Below are 19,920 nucleotides of genomic sequence, written 5' to 3'. Positions count from 1 at the left end.
CTTTGTTACCTTCCACCAGTTGCCACATTTCTTTAATACTTTACAAAGATGTAAGTCTGGTGAGCGGTGAATGTGCCACGGGCGTGGTCAACAGGTGGATTAGCCAATCAGGGACACATATGGGCCACAGTATTGTAAAAAAAACAAAAAAACAAAACAAATGCTAAACTCTGAGGTGAGAGGTGTTTGATTTTGTTTAAAATGATAGGAGACCAGTGAGCTCCTTTGTTTCACATCTGTCACTGAAATAAACAAATCTGATCCAGGCCTGAGACAGTGAAGGGCACGGGACCAGACTGAGGTCTCTCTGGAGTTTTATACTGATATGAGTCTGGATGTGTCAGGCCAGAGCTGACACAGGTCACCTCTGAGTGACTGGACAAGAGATTTTACTTTAATTGTATACTATGTTATTGTACATAACATAGATATTCCTGGGTACTATACTACATCCTGGGTACTATACTACTGCTACTACTACTACAACTACTGCTACTACTACTCTACTATTCATTCATGATATTTGCTCTTCTTCAGTCTGATCTCCAGCTGCTCTTCCACACATGCTCAGTGGACCTGGTGGACCCCATCAGTATTCAGAGCCTCATAGCGCCCCCTGGGGTCAGCCTCTCCCATGGGTGCTGTTGGGCCCTCATACCTGTCGCCCTGAGGTGTCTCTCTTGGGTGCACCGTGCTCTGGTTACGGATCACGCCACACTGCCCCTGCAGGCTGTATGTGCCACTGTGGTCCATGGTGACAGGCAGACACCCACCGCCACAAAACAAAGAGGATTCTGGGAAAATGGATAATGGGCAGGATTGTGTAGATTTGAATATGAATATGAAGCATCTGTAAAACAGTTCAGAATTCACAGTTTCAAAGTACTTGATTATATTTTATTATTTAAAAGTATACTGCATAAGTTTTTGTAGGGGTGGCTGCCGCCTGGTTGTTTTACAGGTCAGATCTGTGGAGAGGTGGCCCAGTTACACTAAGATGGTATGAAGGTATGTTTTAAGCAATGAAGACACCATTGGTTGATAGATATGTTTCATGCCACACTGTGGAACATCCCATGCACAACAATAACATCCCCCTGGAAACAAGCAGGTAAAAAGTTACACAGTGGACTTTTTATGTTTTTTCACTTTTTTTCAAGGTTGTTACAGGTGGTTTGTGCCATTGTTGATGAAGTACCTTACTGTAAGGCACAACAATAGTAGATTAGTGCAGATTTGTCACCAACACATGTAATTTAATAAATGCAAGAGTGATCAACTGAATGCCATACTGTGGAGCATTCTAGGCAAACATCTCCACAGAGAGTGGTTGACCCATCAGAAAAGTTAGTAGTGCAAATTTAACCTTTGATACGCTGTGTAAATATTTTCTATCCAGCAGAGTGTCTATTGCGAAGGCTCTTGCAGCAGTTGTTTTAGCTCTTGTTGGATTGCTGTGGCTCATATATGGTTTTGTAATAGCAGTTTAAAGTGACATTTACCTGCACAGCTGTGGTCACATTCACGCTCTGATTGGCTATCGATCCTGGAAACACATTTAACAGGATTAAAAGTTTTCCACGGTGACTCGGAAAAGGCCAGGGCTCTAACGCGGAAAAGTCAACGCCGAAATACAACAAGACAGAAAGATATTTGCAGAGAGATCAATAACCATCTCCATGTTTAAGAGAATAAAGGGACGGCTGTAGCGCTGCCTGTGCGCTGAGACCAAGGAACTAGAACAACTATTTAACGACTTACTGCACTGATGAAATGTGGGCAGGTTTCAATCACTATTAAGGTTGCAGGTTTGAACCTTACCCCAACTAAGTGCTGCTGTTGTGTCCTTAAGCCAGATACTTCACCCACATCACCTAGAAAGAACTGTGGAGAGGATGGGGTCGATTGGCAGCCCCACTTCCATCCAGATGTGACATTTTTGGTTGGAGGAGCTGAGGGGGTATGAAGGGGGTACTTCAATATGGGGGCTCACTTAACATGTTCATTTAGAGACTTTTTTAACAAGAGAGAGCTGCCCTCACCCCCTACCAAACAACTTTAAATGTAGTTAGCCCTTATAGTGACTTTTAAAACCTAATATGGAATTTTTTTTTTTTTTTTTTTTTTTTTTAACACTCTTTGGTTGCCATTTGAACATTTTTAGTTGAGATTGGATGTGCTATTAACATGGTGCAAAAATCATTTGGGGGAGATATGTGGAAGCATTAGGCATTCTAGGGGAGGCTAGTGCCCCTTTAAGCTCCCCTGGCGTTGCCCCTGCTTCCATCACTCCACCCCAGGGCAGCTGTGGCTGGATGTTAATGAATAATGACTTCAGAGTTTAAGGGTCTTTGTCTTCAGTTTATGCCAGGCATCTGACCTATACACCACCGGCAGCCATATTGGTTCTAGTCCCAAACGTAAACATATGCGTGATTCCATGCAGTAGGCATCCGGGTGCGTATAGGCTTCTCCGGAGGTGTCACTGGGATCTCTGAGGTTTACTACACCTCAATCGTAATTCCCAGGGTTACATGCATTTAGAACAATCTGTTTCAGTTGGACTAGGCCAGTTACCCAGTTTTCCGGGTGTACAGTGGTCCCTCATTTATGTTCTAAAAATAACCCTCAATAGGCGAAATCCGCAAAGTAGTCAGCTTTATTTTTTGCAATTATTATATATGTTTTGCAGCGGTAAAACACCCTCACCACACACTTTATACACTTTTCTCAGACAGGCATTAACATTTTCTCACATTTCTCTCTTGTTTAATTAAAAAAGAGGGACTAACGGGTATTTCACAGTTCCTCTCCACTACAGCGCCTCTCCGCTGTAGTGTTGATGGAACATTTATGTAAATTTGGCTGAATGCATTCTTTACTGTACAGGAGACAGAGGAGACTAACTGACAAAGATCTACAGTCCCTTAGCCGATCAGCACGTAGAACACAATGGACGTTCATATGCTGTAAAAAAAATAAAACATGCAAAATTGCACCCAAAACAATCAGCGAAACAGCAAGGCTGTGAAAGGTGAGCTGCGATATAGTGAGGGACCACTGTACATGTAAATGTAGTGACTCACATCAACATAGACAAGGGGTCTTGCCCAAGGACACAGTATCAGTATCGGACCACTGACCTTTGGTATGCTGGGTGAATAAACGCTGTAGTGCTCTCATAGAAAAGCCGGTGTTTCTGAATGAGGGTTAAACGCGGTGATTTGGTACATTAGTTTTAATGGAGCATTCCTTCACTGTTATGGTTTATCATTGTTCGTGCTGTTGGGCTGTGATGGTTTCACATGTAATAAAACCCACAGTGTTTATGTGATTATTTAAGTGAGACAGTTTAAAGTGGCTCACACATAAAACACTGGTTTGTTTGATTCTGTGCAGCAGATAAATGTGTGGAACAATACTGAGAATGAATGAACACATCTCAATAAGAACCTAAGACGTGTTATTGTGAAGGTATAATTCTACTACTGCTTTTTATTTCTGTTGACTAGAACCATCACTACCTGCAACTCGTAGGAGCGGAAACAGAGGGCTTTGAGCAGAGGATAGTGAGCTGAGAGAGAATGAGAGATCCCTGCAAAGAGGAGCGGAGCATAGAGAGGAGAGAGGAGCACAGAGAAAAGAGGAGAGAGGAGCACAGAGAGAAGAGGAGAGAGGAGCACAGAGAGAAGAGGAGAGAGGAGCACAGAGAGAAGAGAGGAGAGGAGCACAGAGAGGAGAGGAGCACAGAGAAAAGAGGAGAGAGGAGCACAGAGAGAAGAGGAGAGAGGAGCACAGAGAGGAGAGGAGCGAGGAGCACAGAGAGAAGAGAGGAGAGGAGCACAGAGAGGAGAGGAGCACAGAGAAAAGAGGAGAGAGGAGCACAGAGAGAAGAGAGGAGAGGAGCACAGAGAGAAGAGGAGAGAGGAGCACAGAGAAAAGAGGAGAGAGGAGCACAGAGAGGAGAGGAGCACAGAGAAAAGAGGAGAGAGGAGCACAGAGAGAAGAGAGGAGAGAAGCACAGAGAGAAGAGGAGAGAGGAGCACAGAGAGGAGAGGAGCGAGGAGCACAGAGAGAAGAGGAGAGAGAAGCACAGAGAGGAGAGGAGCACTGAGAAAAGAGGAGAGAGGAGCACAGAGAGGAGAGGAGCACAGAGAAAAGAGGAGAGAGGAGCACAGAGAGAAGAGAGGAGAGGAGCAGAGAGAGAAGAGGAGAGAGGAGCACAGAGAGAAGGGAGGAGAGGAGCAGGGAGAGAAGAGGAGAGAGGAGCACAGAGAAAAGAGAGGAGAGGAGCAGAGAGAGAAGAGAGGAGAGGAGCACAGAGAGAAGAGGAGAGAGGAAAGAGGAGCACAGAGAGAAGAAAGGAGAGGAGCACAGAGAGAAGAAAGGAGAGGAGCAGAGAGAGAGAAGAGAGGAGAGGAGCACAGAGAGGAGAGGAGAACAGAGAGAGACACCAGTGCTAAAGCCTCACATGTTTCCAATGTAGGCACAGTGCTGAGCACCCGGTGTGTGCGGGGCGCTCAGTGTGAGCTCGCTCAGAAAATAATTGCTGTGGCTCTTTTGCTCTGTGTCAAAGTGTATAGGTGTTGTCCTAGGTGTTGGTTATAGGTGTTTGTTGTCCTTTACTACTACTTTTACTACTAATACTAATACTACTACTACTTCTTTTTCATGTTCGTTTCTATCGGCACTATGGTTTAGGCACTATGTACTAATACCACTATTGTTTCAACTTAGTTGTTTGCAGTTTGCTTCTGAAACACTTGTTCAATTCCATGCAGTAGTTGCCATGCAACAACACCTAAAAGTACCACAAAACAAGTATTCATAGTAGTAGTATTTGTGTCCTGACTGAAAGCAGAATCCTTATATCTGAGTGAACATAAGGCAGTGTACTGTTCTCTGACTCAGCTCAGTCTGTTGCTGAGGAGGCACTCTGCACTTCTGACTTTGTGCTTTTGAGCCAAACCATTGGAACGGCAATTCAACCCACATCTGCTGCTTTGGGCCGATTTAAGTGAAGAGTATCCATGCAGGTTTTTAATACGAACCAATGAGGCAAGAATTACACATGGGACATAACAGTGCTGCTGTTTTATATCTGAAGAGTTAGTTGTAGTTTTTGGCTCAATATTATGGATGGGCCAATATGAATTTATTTTTAATTTTTTTTTGAGGCGATACCAGTAATCAATATTTGGGACTGGTAGCCAACATTAAGATATTCCAAAGCAAGGCTCACAAATGTTAAAGGCACAGTGCATAACTTTCTGGAGGTGGCATGAAATAGAAACATTCTCTATTAAGATGAATACATTTTATGCCATACCTTAGAACATTATAATCAAAGGAACAACATTTCCGTGGAAACAAGCAGGAGGAGGTCCTTTTCCACATCAAATTGGGGTTTGTGGAAATGTACTGTAAGCCCGCTCAGAGTAAGAACCATGGACTGTATATATAAATAGACATAGCTACCTGCTAGCCACCACATTCCAGAAAGGAAGTGATCATGGGTATGAGTCCCACTCTACCGACTCTGGCTCCAATTCACTTTCTATTGAAAAACTGTGTCCCCTCTCTCTAACTGCTGCTGTCAGACTCATCATTTTGGTCTTAACATGTTTGTATTAACCTGCTCTACGTGATCCTGGGGTTTTTATTTCACTTTTGTGTCTGTTGCTCAAGACATGAGCATTAATAACAGACAAATCAGAGGCTTTCTTTCCCTGAGGTTACTCCTGCTAACATTAGCAACAGGTTTGATTGACAGTGTCACTAAGTGTCCATTCCCTGCTAAATCAGCGGTGCAGGCAGGAAGGAGGCGATACCTTCAACAGCCTCTCTCTGGACTGGCTCTTTGGTTGCTATGATACTCACGGTCAGAATTCCTAATATGTAACTCTGCTCCAAATCGGCCCCTATAACTGCTAGCCTCGATGCGCTTCATTTGACTGGAGCTGAACGTTGTGAGTGACATCACACTCACTAAGTCCACTTCTACAGTAAGGACACCAAAATTTAAAAAAGTACATGCTTTAATTAAAATTTATTCTCTTAAAAAGTCTCTTGCTCTTCACTCAAAAACCTTTTGTCCAGTTGACTGACTGAAATTTTCTTTTACTACAAACCCATAGTGATATGAGATAAAAACCCACTTATACTGGAACAGATGTATGGCCCGTTCCCACTACATACATTTAATTACATCAGCTTATAATCACTGTCTTGGATAACGGTTTCAAAGTGCATATATTTTTTCATTATATCTTTACTTGGTGCTCACATAACTACAATATCACTTCTAAAAAAAGTCCTATCAAAGTACCATCTGCGCCCCGACTCCTCATTACCATCTAAATGTGTACATTCAAATGGAGCTGTAATTCTCACTGTAATGTTAATCTATGTTTGAATTCACAGATGTGGAGATTATATTTACTCAGATGCTGAAACACAAGCTAGCAACATCATTCAAAGAGGTTAGCAAACTGGCTACGCTAAGTTGCTAAAGGCTATTTGCATAACATTTGGTGACATCGAGGCACATTTTCATGCCGCTGATTTTGAAGATTATGTACTGTTCTCATTCACGACATTTGAAAAGCTTAAGACTTGCCTGGGCCATAGATCCGGCTCGTAATGGGCTTTTGATGGTCTAAGTATGCAAATATTTACATAGCACTAGCAAGCGTTTGTCTACAGGGTTTGATGTGTAATCCGTACATGTTTTATTCTGTAGATATGATCTGAGAGCCGTGTTGAACAATGACATGACCTGATTTGACTTTTAAAAGAGCATTCAGTGTCGGCCAGAGGATTAGGGACAGGCGTTCATACAGTTTATGCAAATGAGACGAGTTCATGTCAGAGCACCATGCTGCTTCGCAAACTGTGGGACGCACAACCCTGTAGTTGGACTTTACTTTATTTTGGAAATTCTTTCATTCGTTTTTTTGACAAATGTATGTCCATGGTGGTTCTCAAGTGTAGTCACCTGCCCCTGCTAATAGGCTACTAAAGAAAAAAACGGTAACTTTTTTCTAGAAGTGTAATAAATAAATACAGTGAATTAAATGGTAAATGGTCACATTTGTATATTTTCTACCTTCAAGTCACTCAAAGCACTTTACATCAAGAAACCACTCACCCATTCACACACACACATTCACACACCAGAGTACACAGACACTGGGGGCAGAGTGGCTTGCTCAAGGACACAACAACAGCATTCATCTGTGGGAGCTGGAATTGCACCATCAATCTGTATGTCAGTGGACAAACTCTCTACCAACTGAGCTACTGTTGCCTGTAACAACATGTATGTCATAAATGAAATACAGTTGTCCCTCGCTATCTCGCGGTTCACCTTTCGTGACCTCGTGGATTTTGTTTTGTTTTGTTTGTTTTTTTGTGCAATTTTGCATGCTTATTTTACAGTGTATGTCGCACATTGTGTTCTGCGTCCTGATTGGCTAAGGGACTGTAGACCATTCTCAATCAGTTTCCTCCGTGCCGTGTCCCCTGTACAGTACAGAATGTGTTCAGACAAATTTACATAATTGTTGGATTGACACTACAGCGGAGCGGCACCAGGACGAAGAGGCACGGTCAGAGGAACTGTGAAATACACGTGAGTCACTATCAATTAATTAAACAAGAGAGAAATGTGAGAAAATGTTAATGCCTGTGTGAAGTGTGTGGTCAGGGGTTTTGCAGCTGCAAAACATATATAATAATTGTAAAAAAATTAAACCTGACTACTTCACAGATTTCGCCTATTGCAGGTTGGTTTTAGAATGTAACCCCACAATATATGAGCGAAAACTGTACTTATTGTTTTTGTTAATAATGCCCAGAATTAAATCCTGATGAACTAGTCAACTATAGACCTATCTCTAATCAGCTCTGTTGTTGTTCTCATAAAATCTTATAAATGATACCATCATTTACCTTTTTGAAGTGTCCTGAGCAAACAAATCCACAAACAGAAAGCAAAACTATTATGCAACTTAAAGAACCAGACAGTGGAGGGACAGTGGCTCAGTTGGTAGAGCGTCCACTGATCATAAGGTTCATGGTTTGAAACTCTCTCCTGACATAAGCATCACTGGTTGAGCAGTCCATTGACCCACAGGTTGGTGGTGCGAATCTAGCTCCCACACATTAATGCTGTTGTTGTGTCCTTGGGCAAGACACTTAACCAACCTTGCCTCCAGTGTCTGTGTACACTGGTGTGTGAATGTGTGCGTGAATGTGTGTGTGAATGTGTGTGTGAATGGCTGGTGTGTGAGTGAGTGGTTCCTTGATGTAAAGAGCTTTGAGTCTTGAGTGACCATTTACCATTTGCCAGACTCACCACATAATACCATGTGGGTGTGAGTTGGTAATGTATCTATATCTATATATTGTGCTGCTTTGTGACTTAGCGGCAGAGCTACAGCACATATGCAGACCATCTCAGTTCAAAGTTATCATTTCCCGCTTGGAGAGAAAAACAAAGTCTACATTGAAAAGTTTATACTAGTTTCTGGTCGTATCTTTTCTACCTTCCAAACCATGTCGTTCTGTCTCTTATTGGCTCTCCGCCGCTGCTCCAATGTCATGCAGTACATTATGATGAGTGCATTTTGGAGGGACATTACCCCTCATTCATCAATGCCCCTCCCCCCCGTCACAGTCTTCACCGGGGGCCAGTCTCACCGGGACATGAGCCAATGCGAGGTTTGTCTTCACTCTATGGACCTATGCAGAAATATGACACTCCATTTATTTCCCATCATGCACCAGGGCAGTCCCACATGATTAAGAGACCCTTGTCCACTGACCCAGGACTGGCTGGTTTTTGGATCTGTTTGGACAGTGAGGACAGTAGAGCATCTAATGAATCAACTGATTTTTATGACATTTTAAAGAGGGGGTAGTTTACTTCTAGGGGGTATTAAAGAGGGGGTGTTTTACTTCTATGGGGTATTAAAGAGGCGGTATCTACTTCTATGAGGTATTAAAGAGGAGGTATCTACTTCTAGGGGGTATTAAAGAGGAGGTATTTTACTTCTAAAAGAGGGGGTGTTTTACTTCTACGGGTATTGGGGGGGGGTTACTTCTACGGGGTATTAAAGAGGGGGTATTTTACTTCTACGGGGTATTAAAGAGGGGGTGTTTTACTTCTATGGGGTATTAAAGAGGCGGGATCTACTTCTATGGGGTATTAAAGAGGAGGTATTTTACTTCTAAAAGAGGGGGTGTTTTACTTCTACGGGTATGGGGGGGGTTACTTCTACAGGGTATTAAAGAGGGGGTATTTTACTTCTATGGGGTATTAAAGAGGTGGTGTTTTACTTCTATGGGGTATTAAAGATGGGGTATTTTACTTCTAAAAGAGGGGGTGTTTTACTTACAGGGGTATTAGGGGGTTACTTCTATGGAATATTAAAGAGAGGGTATTTTACTTCTACGGGGTATTAAAGAGGGGGTGTTTTACTTCTATGGGGTATTAAAGAGGCGGAATCTACTTTTAGGCGGTATTAAAGAGGAGGTATTTTACTTCTAAAAGAGGGAGTGTTTTACTTCTACGGGTATTGGGGGGGGTACTCCTATGGGGTATTAAAGAGGTGGTGTTTTACTTCTATGGGGTATTAAAGATGGGGTATTTTACTTGTAAAAGAGGGGGTGTTTTACTTCTAAGGGTATTGGGGGAGGTTACTTCTACGGGGTATTAAAGAGGGGGTATTTTACTTCTACGGGGTATTAAAGAGGCGGTATAAACTTCTATGAGGTATTAAAGAGGGGGTATCTACTTTTAGGGGGCATTAAAGAGGAGGTATTTTACTTCTAAAAGAGGGAGTGTTTTACTTCTACGGGTATTGGGGGGGTACTTCTATGGGGTATTAAAGAGGTGGTGTTTTACTTCTATGGGGTATTAAAGATGGGGTATTTTACTTCTATGGGGTATTAACTATAACGCATAACATATTTAGATCGCCATGTTTACCTTTTATTGTTTTGAAAATGCTATATCGCTGAAAACAATCTGTCAGCATGTTTTATACATTTCACTTTCGCTTTTGTTAAAATAATTATTTATTTATTTAGTGAAACTTATAATTTTACCAGTTGTACACAGGCAACTGTTACCTATCAAACATAATGTCATGATAATGCTAACAGTAACTAGCATGCTAACAGCACGCTTACTGATTCTCAGACAATAAATGGCTTTAAAATTAGCACACTTTAAAACAGGCTTTAAAACAGCACACAGTGGACATATTTTGACCTCAAGAGCTGCTTATACAATACATCTGTTGTAAGGAAAGACACATTTAGCTCAAATACATGTAGAAAAATCGAGTACAGGCCCTTGAAATATAAAACATGACATGAAAGCAAAAGAAAACTACCTTTAAAATGAACAGCTTAATCCTAATGGAACGGGGCAGGACTTGTAGCCGCCAACACCAGTGGAATTGGAGTTACACTTTTGGCTCTGCTTATGAGAAAGATGCGCTCTATTTGTTATGCAGCCAAGTGTAGTGAAAACTCTGACACTGCTCCCCTCTGCAGCGATGTACTCCTGTGTACTCTTACAAATACATGCAGTACTTAGCCAGGTGGGTCTGCTGCTGCCAGGGAGGAAGAGATAAGGGACAGAGGGGAAACGGAACATATTACAGAGGAAGATGTAGTATAAAATGAGGATATAAACAGGACTAAATCATATCTGAAAAGCACATTCACATGGTGGTTTGGTTTGATCCTGATCTAGTCCAGGTTCAGTTCTGAGTTTGGTCCCACTTTGACGTTCCGACGGCCCGGTCGCCTTTACGTTACAACTTTACAGCAATGTACGTGTATTTCTGCGTCACCCACACAAACAGTCTACACATCAAATGAAAGCTACGGCATTCATCTTTCTGAATATGTAAACCATTTACACCTGTAATCACCACAGTGCTGACAGTAAAGACGTTTTTACAGAGAAGTCAGAAATGTGAATTTGGACATCACTTACCTTTGAGCGCTCTGGTTCTGTCAAACATCAACATATTCACACAAAGTTGGTCTCATTCATTCCGTAAAAGTCCAGAGAATATAATCCAGTCAAGAAATTATGTCCATAAAGGAAGTTAGCTCCCCCATGTCCAATCTGCTGCAGGAAAGTTTGCATTTCTTTTGTCGATTTCAAGCATAATAAAGTTCTGACAGCGCCAACTTTGTTCCTCAGTGCAAAACAAACTTGTTCGCTTGTGATTGACACCAAAGTTGGCCAATAAGGTGGGGGCTGTGGGTTACTGGAGCCGTGGACAGTGAATGAGAGCTACAGATGACTGAAAGAGTACGCCCCCACACTCTTTTTATAGTTATTGACCTCAAATTTGAAATGTAGGTGGTCAACAATCTTGTCAGTTGAGATATAGTGTATTTTTGTCCCCAGCTCCCTACTACAGCTTTCTACACCTTCATTTTCACAAAAAAAATTTAGGCAATGATAAAAATTTAGGATGAGAATTTTTTTTTTTTTTCATGTGTGTTCCAAAGTGTATAAATGCTCAGCAGACAACACCTGTGGGTAATACTATAGGGTGTTACCTTTACAAAGACCCCAAACTTGTGTATTTACTACTGAGGGTTCAATAATGGTGATCATTTTAATTTGGAGAGGTCAGAACAAAGGCAATTTCACCAGAATGACCCGGAATGTTAAGGGGTTAAATCTTAACTTAATCTTAATCAATGTAAGTAATAAAAATAAATAAATAAATAAATAAATAAATAAATAAATAAACAATAAACAAATAAATAAATATATACATAAATAAATAAAAATAAATAAACTTTGAAGACAAAACCAGCAGCACACTACCTAGTTCGCTGTGTCTCTTTTATTGAAATCGGAATACAATTATTATTATTATTATTATTATTATTATTATTATTATTATTATTATTATTATTATTATTATTATTATTATTATTATTATTATTATTAATTTATTTATTTAATGTAGAATACTTCAGGTTGTGGTGTTGTTTTAATATTTATTCTGCCTCAAAGTTAGCATTAGCATTGCGACGCAAGTATTTGTTTTACTTGTGTAGTAAAATGCTGTCTTCTATCATGACAAGTGAATTATATATGAGGCGATTCTATATTTGAAATGGAAAATAACCAGGACAAAACCACAACCACAGTAGGAAATCTGGGTATGAGACAAGACTAAACCATGTTTGAAACTATACTAGACCAGGGCTAAACCAGGACTAAATTGGGACGAAACATTATCTAAAGGTGATGCACTGCTCTGCACTGTACAATGAGTGTAGTCATTCAGATATATGCAGTACTCAGCCAGGTGGCTCTGCTGCTGTCACGGAGGAGGAGATAAGGGACAGAGGGAACATGGGAAATATCACAGACAAAGGTATGGCATTTAAATAAAAAGGACCAGGCCACTACTGAATAAGGAGTAAACTGGGGGAATATGTGAAAAAGGCTCTATTCACAAATGTTTGATCCTGATTTAGTCCTGATGTAGTCTTGGTTTGGTTTGTGGTTCAGTCCTGGCCTATTCCTGGTTCAGTTCTGGGTTTTGGTCCTATTTTGATTATGTTCAAATTGTTTTGTGTGAAAGTGTGAATGCAGCGTAAGGGATTAAATAAGAAAAAAAAAAATCTGAAATGGGACTAAACCAGGACCAAACCAGGACCAAACCAGGACTAGACATTAACTGAAGGAGATGTGGTCCTCTGCACTTTGAGTGTAACCATTGAGAAATCCATGCAGTGCTCAGTCAGGTGACTCGCTGCTGTCAGGAGGAGGAGATAAGGGAGAGGACATTTCAAACTCAACATGTTTGGAAGCTCTACAGTGTATTCCATATAGACATTTGTGTAACTAACAGGAAAAAAAACAAACAAACTACAAAACAAAAACATGGGCTTGTTCATATGTCTGATGCAGGAATAAACCAGGCTTAAAACAGGACTAAACATGAGGCATATTATAGAGTTAAAACAGAACTGCACCACATTAAAACTAGGACAAAATCTGCATTCAACTGCATGCCCTTTTTATGATACCAGGATATTCTGCATCATGTTAGATTTAAGAAAGGTATTACTTGGTCATTAGCATGTGTGCTAATTTCAAAGATGAGAATCACAGGTACCAAAAAATACCACAATACCTCTTAGAACTCACATGAAAGGGCCTGTACATGTGTGTTTTCTTTGTGTTTGAACGGAATTCATCTTGTCCCAGTACAGATATATTGTATAAGCAGCTCTTGAGGTCAAAATAACTCCTCTGTACACAGTCTGCATCTAGCTGTAAGACGTTTTATTGTCCAATCATTAATAAGTGTGTGTTTGCATGCTAGTTTTTAGCTTGCCCATGATGAAAAAACTCCTCTCTGGTCTCTGAAATTTGTGAAAAGTTCTTATAAACTCATCATTGTGAATAATTAGGATGTTCCGAATGCAAAAGGTGAGGAGTAACTTTGGATCACTGCAAATGTTAAATTTTAAATGAACAAGTTCTGTTTTTCACATTTTTAAGCCAGTAAAATCAGGTAGAGTGCCTTTAATGTAAGACAGTAGACTTCACAGGAGGGAGAGAAACGAGTTGATGGACAGAGCAAAGAGGAAAAAATGTGCCAATGTGACACAAGCTAAACTCAACAACGTCATGTAAAAAACTGAACGAAAAATCAAAACACAAATCAAAGAAGTTTTCAGAAAGTTCCTGTCTTTGAAACTGAGAAGAATTCAACTTTTTCGACATTAAAACCATTATTTCACCTGCTCCAGCTGTGGAGATACGAGGCAGCTCGTCAGAAGAAGAGAGAAGCTAGCAAAACAAGGCCATAATGTGTTTCAAATATGCTTTATTAAATGTCAATATCAAATTTCACACACAATCATTTTTCATGTTATTTTTCTGTTTCACTGTTTTTTTTCCAGATTTTATTGTTAACTCAAAATGATTAAAACTTGTATCTCTATTGGTGGAGCAGTATTGAAATATGAACCAGAGGGTTGTTTGTTCGAGCCCCACCTCAGCATATAGAGTTGTTTAGGGATGACGCCACTTCCGGTTTCAAACATAGACTGTATAAAGAAGTGGATTATGGGAGTGTGAAGTCGCCCACAGCGTTCGACTCCAGTCAAATGAAGCTCATCATCATAACCAAAAAGCCAATCCAGAGCGAGGCTGTTGAATGTAACACCCCTTTCTGCCCACACCACTGGTTTAGCAGAGAGAGCTTAGTAACGTCACTCAAACCTGTTGCTAACACTAGCAGGAGTGACCTTGGGGAAAGAAGGGGCCTGATTTGGCTGTTATTAATGTTCATATCTTGAGTGCATATGTCGATTTACAGACACAATGACAAATTAAAAACCCCACGATCATGTAAAGCGGGTTAATACAAACATTTTAAGATCGAAATGACAAGTCTGACAGCAGCAGTTACAGAGAGAGGGGCCACAGTTTTTCAATGTAAAGTGAATTGGATTCGATGAAGCTAGAAGCTCGCCCACGATCACTTCCCAATTGGAACGCGGCAGCTAGCAGGTCAGCTACGTCCATTTATATCACAGTCTATAGTTCCAACTGGATGATTTTTAGCATTTCTAGCTTTTTTATAACACTGCATTGTACTGCCTTTAGCTTTGATTATTGATTCACTGTGGCATTGTTTTGATAAGCTTCTACAATGTCACAAGATTTATTTCCATCCAGTGTTGCATTTTTCAACATCTTGCATTGATGATGGTAGAGTCTGACCATTGCACAAAGCCTTCTCCAGCACATCCCAAAGATTCTCAATGGGGTTAAGGTCTGGACTCTGTGGTGGCCAATCCATGTGTGAAAATGATGTCTCATGCTCCTGAACCACTCTCACAATTTGAGCCTGATGAATCCTGTCATTGTCATCTTGGAATATGCCCGTGCCATCAGGGAAGAAAAAATCCATTGATGGAATAACCTGGTCATTCAGTATATTTAGGTGTCAGCTGACCTCATTCTTTGAGCACAGACTGTTGCTGAACCTAGACCTGACCAACTGGAGGAGGCTCATACCTTTTTGCTTACTTAAATCCAGGTTTTTCGTTGGCCAGGCAGTGTATTTTGCTACAGTTCTGCCTGTCTTGGACACGTGAGTGATATCACACTTACTCTACTCTATAGTGTCTTTGTTTCTGGTTAAGAGAAATCACTTTATTAATAATACTCATTCTAATCACAATAATGAAAGGAAGGGCATCCAGCACAAAAATCTTCTGGCAAATATTTACCATAGTTTATGTTAGTTAAATGGGAGTTTGCAGAAAAAATGTTGAGAAGAAAAGTACACAAAAAAATAAAAATAAAAATACAGGAAGTAGTGCTAAGTTCTTAAACCAAATCCTTCAACCCATGTCAACAACTCTCATCAGTCTCATCCAAAATGCAGTTAGGCACAAGGAAGACATTTTTCCTGACAGTTTAAACCATCATTTAACTAAATAAAGGTGTTGTCATGTATTTTCATTTGTCAAATAATCACTATTGTGTTAACTAGACAAGCTTATTGACATTATGTTTGCTAGGGAACTGGAATTACCTCTACATATGTTATATCTGCTGCCCATGTCCATCTGGGAACTTCAATTATAAACTTAACCAAAATTGTCAAAATCTTAAATAAAATTGTGTTTACTACAATTTGAGATGTGTGGTCCAACCCATCATGAGGACTTTAACCACCGGGGGAATCTATCACATTCATCATTTGTGGATTTTGCTTTTTGGATTTTGAATACAAAGCCTCTGCCCCCATTTGAGAAGAAAACAGCACATTCTACAATCTGAAAACAACCAATATTTCATCTTTTTCACTTGGATTGTTGAGAAATTGTAAAACTTGCTCTTTGGCCGCTATCCTCTGTTTTATTTTTCGTCCTTTACAAAGTGTTACCCACTCTCCAGCGTTGCCCTGCCTGCCTTCCCAGCAGACACCCACTGCACAAATTGGTCATTTTAACCCTTTTACGCCTCTCTCCATTTTCAGTGACGACTTCATCGAGAACGCGTTCCTGGGTTTGGAAAATTCTCTTTCGGAGGCACTACATGGTTGACCCTTGTTGGTGCCCTCCATCAGTGGAACAGCAGAGGGAGGACACAGAGAGAGGAGGTTCAAAGGGCTGGGATGAGAGTCGGAGAAGAGATTACACACTCAGAGGAGAGAACATCTTTGTAACTCTAGAACTATTTTTTATGTGGGAATGTTGAATGGAAACTCTTTGGCGGAATTATGGCATGAAACATATTTAAAGCCAATGGCAGAGTAAACAGTGCATGATGTAAGTGGCTTGGATCACTATAGTCACATTGCACAGACACTGGGGCTAAGGTGGGTTAAGGGTCAGTGGATCTAACCGCTCAACCAATGATATTTATGCTGAGAGCAGGATTAGAACCACTAACTTTCAGATCAATGAAGAAACGCTCTACTAACTGAACTGCTCTTACGCCATCTTTATCATTATTTCTTTGAGATTGGCTCCACAAATTCACCATACAGTTGAAACCAGAAGTTTACAACACTGTATAAAAAAACACATAGATTTTTTTTGTCACTGTCTGACATGAAATCAGATTAAACCTTTCCTGTTTTAGGTCAATTAGTATTACCAGAATTATTTCTATTTGCTAAATGCCAGAATAATGATAGAAAGATATTTAGACAATTTTTCATGACTTTCTTCAGTCAGAAGTTTATATACAGTAAGATCACTATGCATTTACACAATTTGGCAAAACCCAGATGATGATGTCATGTCTTTGGAAGGTTTTGATAGGTTTAGTGACAATATTTGAGTTAACTAGAAACATACCTGTGGAGGCACACCTATAACACTCTGCTTCTTTGTGTAACATCATGGGAAAGTAAAAAGAAATCAGGGAAGATATCAGGAAGAGAATTGTGGACTTGCACAAGTTTGGTTCATCTTCGGGTGCAATTTCCAGATGCCTGAAGTTGCCACGTTCATCTGTTCAAACAATTATGCACAAGTATAAAGACCATGGGAATCTACAGCCATCACAACGCTCAGGAAGGAGACGGGTCCAGTGTCCCAGAGATTAATGTGTTTTGGTCCGAAATGTGCAGATCAACCCAAGAACAAAAGTTAAAGACCTTGTGAAAATGAGTGAAGATGAGGAGTGTGTCATTATTCAGAGTGAAACGAGGACTGTACCAACATGGACTGAAAGGCCACTCTGCAGGAAGAAGACATTACTCCAAAAGAAACATAAAAAGCCAGATAAATAAATCTGATGGTTAAACAGTTGATGGTTATTTATACGGTCAGAGAAGACATTCAACTTTGTGTCAGTTTTAGTTTCATGTGGATAGATCCAGTAATTACAGCGATATGAACCATAAACCAGGTCCACACATCTGTATCTGACACTTAAACAGAGAACTCCACCTGAGGACTCTCACCTGTCTCAGCTCAGTTTTAAATGTTCAGTATCCTAGAATGTTCTGATGTCATGTGAATATTAATAAGAGGTACCATCCACACCTATGCACAAAAGTCATTTGGCCCACCTTTTATTTTGAGTTATAATAGACATAGACCACCGAGGGTTCAGTCATCAAACCTTCACAGCTGTGTCTCCACGGGTCAGGCTAGGGAAATATAAAAGACATAATTATCTTGTACCTTCTGATGGAGTTAGACTTATCGCTATGGCGACGAGGGAGCAGGGGTAGTATCTGTGATGTTATGTGTTTAATAGAAGTCCACTTATTCATGGCAGTGGTCAGATCGACTGTGTGGGCTCCTGCAGAGAGGATTAAATGGAGATCAGGTCAGACGAGGTTCAGAGGAGATGGAACGACCAAGAGCCAGGAACAAGCAGGAGAAATAAGCCGTATTGTTCATTAGACAGAGCAGACAGCTGTGTAGTGAAGACCTGTTCTGCAAAATGGACTTCTCAGAACTTTTAATCATGTAATAATTGTTGCTGTATTATCACATGTATCGCAAACTGTCAGAAAAAATGTGTTCCTTGTGCATAAACTTTCGATTTTCTTTTAGAACTCACAGTTACTTCTGGTATTTGAGTATTTTTTCCTCACAAAGTGGCACTTAAAGCTACAATCCGCAAATTTATTATTAAGTGAAACCTGTTCCCCCCTCCCTTCTCGTGACTCCTCCCCCTCCCCTCACCTGTCCTTTGTACAGGCCTACCTGTGCTCTCTGGTTTTCCTCTGTCAGGACAAAGTTGGCACACTCTTAGACAGCAGCAACATAGACAGCATCTAGTGGTGGTATGCGAGAATACAACGGGGGAAGGTTGACCAGCGTAATTACAGATAGTAGACTAGACTAGAATAGTAGACTTTTGTAAACCTATGGTAAATATTTAGCACAGGTACTAACTCACCAAACCAAGAATTAACAAAAATATATAAAGCTGTCACATTCACTTTAAACTTGACTACAGTGTTTAAGCCTACAGATTGAACTAAACCCCATGAGTGTGTGACAGATTAGACCACAGCCTGTTCTTAAAGTGTTTTTGGCAAAGGCTTAGACTTAAACCTGATATTTAGCAGACTAATACAGGGATAGAAGCCGCTATTGTCACATTATGGTACTAAACAGGTCCCACTGGAGGAATAGACATTTAACACTGGATTTAGCTACCAAAATGTCTCATTCAGAATGTAAGTTTTAGCTAGTATTTATCTTATTGTGGGCTATTTCACAAATATCATAAAGTAATATGTATTTAACAGTTTAGGAGAAGATGAGTTTTCACTGTATTTGTGAGCACAGCAGCATGCTAGCTAGCTCTCTGTGTCTCAGAGTTAACAGTCACGTTTATTAAAATCGGAAAACATAGAATAAACAACTTATTGAAATTCAAATGAAATAAAGTAAAGGCAACCCAATTATTTTTATTTTTAGAATACTTCAGTTTGTGGTGGTGTTTTAATATTTATTATGCGTCAAAGTTAGCATTAGCGTTATCACTGAAACAAACAAAGATGTCTCTTTCTAAACACAGAGGTGTCTCTGGTGAAGTATTCATTTTATGTGTGTAGTGTTTAACATGTTGTCATTGACATCCACCCGCAGCTCCCTGTCCACTGTCTGACCCTAACCCCCTAACCTCTGACCCCTGACCCACCTGCAGCTTCCAGTCCACTGTCTGACCCTAACCCCCTAACCTGTGACCCCTGACCCACCTGCAGCTCCCTGTCCACTGCCTTATATTTTAATATTTATTCGTTTTAGCAAGACTCTGCAAAACTTCACAGATATAAAACTGGACAGGAAGTAGTGACGCTAACAGTGAGGTCGTTGGGTGCTGTTGTGCACAGAGCCTATTAAAACACCAGACAGATGATAGTTAAAGGACTACATAACTTTTCTTATGCTTGTCTTTGATGTTATTGTTTCGCTTAGATTATTCCACACAATTGCATTTAACTTATCAATCTCTGTGGAGACAATCAATGCCACCAGGCAGTTAAAGGTCAGATCTATGGAGAAAAGAGTATGCTCACACTATTTAATACAGATGGGAGCAGCTAAAATAAATATTGTTATAATGCGAATTTGTGTTGTTGCACAGTGAGGTCTTGGGTCTAGTCTCTGATAGAAATGATCACGTCACAAAGTCACAAAGTACAATGTAATTTGTAGGGAAATCTGTCTCTTGGCCCATCTCAGAGTATGACATCATCACAGTCTAGTATCTGAAAAACACCAATAAATGCAAAAAAGGGTGAAGTTTCATATAACTCTACTTCCGGGTTGGACAGTAGATATGACAGGTACAACAGAAAAACAGCAATGCAGGATTACTCAGACATGTGTGAATGAAATAAAACACCACTCCAGATATGTTTG

Source organism: Periophthalmus magnuspinnatus, chromosome 20 (genome assembly GCF_009829125.3).
Source record: "Periophthalmus magnuspinnatus isolate fPerMag1 chromosome 20, fPerMag1.2.pri, whole genome shotgun sequence".
Lineage (NCBI taxonomy): Eukaryota > Metazoa > Chordata > Actinopteri > Gobiiformes > Gobiidae > Periophthalmus > Periophthalmus magnuspinnatus.
This window is presented reverse-complemented; position numbering follows the sequence as displayed.